Below are 6,000 nucleotides of genomic sequence, written 5' to 3' on the forward strand. Positions count from 1 at the left end.
AATCTGAATTTGCGCTTGCGGAGGCGTGTATCCTGGAGAAAAAAGTGGCTCATCATTGTTTCCTTCTTCATCGCAAACCACAGGATTTTTCCTTTTATCCACTCCCTTGGTTATTAGTTGCGTCAATTTAGTCATTAGTTCATCCTGAGACTCCTTCATCTTTTGTGCCATGTCTTTCTGGATCTTTTCCATATGTTCTTTCATTTGCACCTGTAACTGGTCTTGCATCTCTTTTTGCGTTTGCTCCAGTTTCTCTAATCTTTGATCCATTTCTTTGGCTTTGCGACGAGTACCGTAAGGATGTTTGGTTGATTGGTTTTCCAGATTAGCTGAAATAATTTTACATAATTAGGGTCACTTCGTGAAAGTCTAATGCATATGATGCGATGTAATGCAAATGCATGAAATGAATGCCTAAAGAGACGTTGATTCTGATTCAATTACATTTAGGAGACTTTTCTAGAAAGCAAATTCCCTTACATAAAACGGATACATGTACGACCTCACCCTCATATTCCAAGAAAACAACATCGATTTTTTTCTTCATCCGCATGTTTGAGGTAATCTCACCAATAGATGCCATTGCTAGCTCATTTTCTTGATCCTGGTTGCGATCCATCATCTGCCCATCTTCATAAGGCTCGTCAGCTTGTTGAAGGCTTTTGGACAATCGTCTCGAATCCCCAGGCCACCAAGCAAGGTCACGAACTCTTCCATCGCCATTCTTGTGTTTCTCAGAATATGTTTGGGAAGTCGTATTGTTTTCCACTTTATCAAGGAATTCGTATTCCATGACAAGCTTTCTAATTTAGTAATTGGATTGGAATCCATATCTCTTTCCTAAAATGCAATGCAATCATAATCAAAACAAAACAAGATCGGTTAGTAAAAAACAGAAGCAAACAAGGAAAACAAAAAGTACCTAATCGGGTAGATACTAGGGGTTTGGAGTGGCTCTACCTAGGTTAAGTTCCTAAGTCTACTATATGAGGGTTGGTTCTAAAGTAAGGGTACCCGAACCAGCAGATTCCTCGATCCTCACCCATTATAGGCTCATATGGACTGAGTTCAGTTCAGGGGAATACATTTCCCTATGGCCATGCGGAGATGAAAGTCTCACGAAGACATAGGTACGGATGTATCCCGAAAGCGATTCACTATCCCATGCGGAGGTGAAAACCTCACGAAGGCGTAGCTTCTCACTCTCACTTAAAAAGGGTGTGACCAACGGTCATGCAATGCAATGTGCAAAAATAAATCTGAACTTAAACACAGCAATTATGAATCATAATGACGAAGATCATAATAAAGATAAAAATACAATGAAAGGATCGTATATTTAAACTAAGTTTTTGATTTTTGACAAAAAGACAAAAAGTAATCAACTCATGGCTTGACTCTCGTGTGGCGTCCCCAGTGGAGTCGCCAAGCTGTTGACACCATTTTTTGATGAAAAACGGGTCGACTTGGGTTTTGGAAAATGAAAACAAAAATGGGAGTCGCCACCAATCCTTTTTTATGAGGTGTGATTGGATTACCTCGAAAAATGGTTGTTTTTAATAAACGGTTTAATTTTATTAAAACAACGGTTTTGGTCCACGAAATTTAGAAAACGGGTTCGGGAGTCGGTTACGCACGAGGAAGGATTAGCACCCTCGATACGCCCAAAATTGGTACCTTAGTTGATTACTTAATGTCTTAATGTCGAAAAGCTGAAAACTTTAAAGAAATTTAAAAAAATACGATCCTTGTATTAAAAAGTTGAAAATTTTGGAAAAAGTGGCATATTTCACGTTAATCAAGAAAAGACATCATATCCAGTAAGTTAGGATACAACGTCTCGAATTCTCGATACTGGAGTGAATGCTAAAATGTTACCCCTTTTCAAAAAATGTTTTATTATCTCGGGTTTAGAAAATAAATCTTGCCCAGTAAGTTAGGGCACGATCTTTTCTTAACTTCCGAGATCATTTAAAAAAACTTCGAGTTTGAAAAGATTCGTGTATTTAGATTTATTGAGAAAGTCGAAACCCAGTAAGTTAGGGCACTATTTCCTCAAATCCAAACACGAAATGTCATTTTAAAAATTAAATTTTGTTACATCGAGCAAAATAAAACACGAAATCATAGTAAGAGCAAATTACATTTTTATGCATGGCAAAATCATAATGAATATAAAAGTATAGAATGATACGAGCAATAGCAATCAATATAAACGGTCAAACTTACGACATATAAAATAACAAAATATAAAAACGAATTCATTCAAAATAAATAATGAAAATGAAATAAATAAAGAGTAAATACAATAAAAAAACAAAGAGATATATATGTATATATAGGTATATAGATAGTTTTAAGCTATAAAAAATATGTGTATATATGAGTCATAAAATATTTAAAGAACATATATAGAACACGTATTTAAAAATATGAAGAATATGTAAGTGTATATATATATTTATGAAAACAAGATATGTATATAGATATATAGATATGTATATAAATTAAAATATAAAGGTATAAATATCTATTTATAAAAATAAAAACACATACATGGATATGTATAATAATATGAAAATACATATGTAGGTATAAGTAAAATATATATGTAAAAAAGGAAAAATAATATATATATATAAATATGCACGTTTATATAATATATATATATGAATAGGTATATAAATATTCGTGAAAGAAAAGTATAAGAGAAATAACAGTAATATTAATACTAACGATAATAGTAATAATAATAACCATAATAATAATAGTAAACTAATAATAATATTTAAAATAATAATAATAATAATAACATAAAATTGCTAAAATATGGGCTATATTGAAATAAAACAAAAATATAGGGCGAAATTGAAAGAAAAATAAAATAAAAGGGACTAAATCAAAATAAAAAAGAAACTGGGCGAATTCAAAATGAAAGGGACTAAATCGAAGTAAAAATAAAAATACTGAGCGAATTTCAAATAAAAAAGGACTGAAAAGACTAAATTGTGACACGCGCGGAAAGAGGGGGACCAAAATGGAAATAATCCCCACCCTCCAAAACACTGCATTTCAAAGTGGACCAGATTGTGAATGAAAATAAAATATAGGCCGAATTTTAAAAAAAGGAAAGAACTTGATTGCAAAATTATTTAAAAGCGGAAGGCCTGAAAACGCAATTATCCCTTCCGTCGAAAACACGCGGATCCTTCAGGCGGGTCGGGTCGGTTTTCGGGCCGGCCTTAAAACGGCGCCGTTTTGGTACCTAAGAGGCTTGCCCAAAACGACGTCGTTTTGGGGGGCCTATAAAAGTCAAGGTTTCCCCAAAAAAAAATCATTTTCAGCTTTCATTAAAAAAAAACTCTTCTTCTCAAAAATATCCTCTCCCCTTCTCCATCACTGCCAAGAATCCGACGAACTTGGCCACCACGTCGCCGCCGCTCCGTCGTCGCGCCGGCCACCGTACACGGTGGCCGGAAAATTCAAAAAAGGTATTATTTTTATTTTAAAATCTATATATTATATTTATATATGTTTTTAAAATAAAAGAAAAATAAAAATAAGAATAAAGAATCAAACAGTTTCGGATGGAAGAAAAATAAAGAGAAAAATATAAATAAAGAAAATAGAGTTTATACCAAAAGAAAAATTTCTTGAATCCGTTTTCTTTGCCCTTTTTATTTCTTGAAATAGTGAAAGAGGGGCCGAACCCTTTTTACAGTCAATAAACATGGCTTTTATAGCCAACATTACATGCCTTTTCTTTTCATTTTGGTTGCTGTTCTTTGCGTGTTTTGCAGGTGTTTTGATGGGAGTGGTTAGTGGTGGTTGCGGCGGTGGCAGGGAGTTGGTGCACTAGGGTTTCAGTCTCTGAAACCCTATTCTGATGTGGGCTTGTCCATTGGGCTCGGGTATTGGGGCTTAGTGTTTGGGCCCCGGGTTTTAATGGGTTTGTTGGGTAAAATGGCCTGTAACAGTTTTCAGTGAATATCATATCATCTACGTATAAGCACATGATCTTGATATTACCATCTCTATTTTTCTTTATATATAGGCCATGCTCATACAAAATTTTCACAAACCTATTCTTCTGAAAGTACTCATTTATTAATTTGAAGTGTCAAGTGTCAAGTGTTAGTGAGTTTTTTTTTTAGTGAAGATCGATGAAATGCCATTATCAATAAATAAATGCATGTTTGCATGAGTTACAAGTGTCACCGAGTAAATGACGCAAACAACGGTGGCTGCGTCCTAATTAATGAAAATTGCAGAAAAACAAATAAAACCACTTGAGAAAACCAAACAAACAACCAAAAGAAAACCTATCGTCTTCTCAAGAACAGAACTGGAAAAATAAAAAAAAAAACAGGAAAACCAATAGACTTTTCGATAAAAAACTCAGCAGCGCCATCTCCCTAGGATCCTTCATCAATGTCGCTACTACCATCGTCTTGCTCCCATGGATTAGTAGCCCTCAGAAATCATGATGGATCTTGTAGTTTTGAACAGTCAGAGCCTTGAATACCCATTTTTTTGACCCATTCAACTCATTCATATAAGATTTCGTCTATTTCTTTCAGTCTCCACTTCTACCCTTAGCGGCGCCTCCTCAATCCAAACCATTAGCAATGACCATTGTTTTTCTTCCTTCGCCATAGCATGCGCCACTTGATTCACCAATCTGCCTACAAAACTAAAGATGAGTTCTTTGAATCTTTGAGCCTTTTATTTAATTTCCTTTATTATTACAACAATACTTAATATTTCCTCCCTAGTGACCGAACTTTTTAACTACAGTCAAGGGGTCCCCCTCCACCACCAACCTTTGAAAGCCCAGTTCTTCAGCCACTGTCACCGCATGTAAACAGGCTTTGGCCTCAGTTGTAGTTGCGTCGGCCACAAAATTATTCGGGTACGTACATGCTACCAGAATATACCCCCCATTGTCTTTAAAAATTATGCCTAAAATTGAACTATGCTCATGCCTATTAAACGATGCATCAAAATTAATTTTAACCATATTTGTCCTTAGTGGATACCATGCATAATCATTTTGAATAATTCTTGTTGTTATTGTTGTTTCTACGTTACTATTATCTGTATAATAGGCTTTAATAAAAGAATTAAGGCCAAACACACTATCTTTCACCATGATAATAGACCTTGTTTCTGTGATGCCAAACTACCCAGAAAATAATAGCTAACCATTTACATTGTTCTTCACCACTATTAACAAATAAATTTCTTAACCAAAATTTCCAACATTGCCCCTAATTAATAGGTAAGCCATCAATACCCACCCACTACAAGACACATTTGGTGAACGAACAATCCCGAAAAATGTGGCTCATCGACTCTTCCATTAAGCGACAGAAAGGGTAATAATTCACCACCACCAACTTTCTCAGTTGTAAATTATCAAAGATAGGAATGTAGTTGTTAGTCAATTTTAATATTGTAATTTTTATCTTACTTAGCAACTCTTATTCTCCATAATTTCTTGTAAAAACTCTGTAATAGCGTATCTTGTAGTACCCTTCCCCAATTGATGTTATCACATCCCCATTTAGCAGTAATTTGTACCCACTCCTTGTCGAATATACTCTTGTATTATCACTTCTCCAAACCCTCTCATCCTTTATCTCAACTCTAGCAATTGGAAAAGTCAATATGCTGCTCACTTGCTCCTCATTAAATAACTCTCGCAAGGCCTTCGATTTCTAAGTAGTCGACTCAATATTAATAAGATCTACCACCACTATATAATTAACCAATTTTTTAAATTACTATTCTTCCTTGTCCAAGACCCGATAACCAAGCACCATTCTGATGTTTATCATTTTGTAATTTCCAACTTTCCACCCTATACCAAGTTCCAAAAGCCTCCGACCACCTCAGATGTGTAACAGCCCCTAACCCCAAACCGTTACCGGAACGAGGTTATGAGGCATTACCGGACATATCAGGCAACTTACGAATAATTTACAATTAATATAAATT

General features: G+C 34.9%; 1 long non-coding RNA gene across 1 annotated transcript; it reads left to right on the forward strand.

The window, feature by feature from the left end:
• Window positions 1–3,983: 3,983 nt before the first annotated feature.
• Window positions 3,984–5,669, forward strand: LOC107895314 (uncharacterized). Its single transcript, XR_001683480.2, has 2 exons — window positions 3,984–4,912; window positions 5,282–5,669. It is a non-coding gene; the product is annotated as an uncharacterized lncRNA (long non-coding RNA).
• Window positions 5,670–6,000: the final 331 nt, after the last annotated feature.

The sequence above is a fragment of the Gossypium hirsutum genome, chromosome A13 (genome assembly GCF_007990345.1).
Source record: "Gossypium hirsutum isolate 1008001.06 chromosome A13, Gossypium_hirsutum_v2.1, whole genome shotgun sequence".
Taxonomy (NCBI): domain Eukaryota; kingdom Viridiplantae; phylum Streptophyta; class Magnoliopsida; order Malvales; family Malvaceae; genus Gossypium; species Gossypium hirsutum.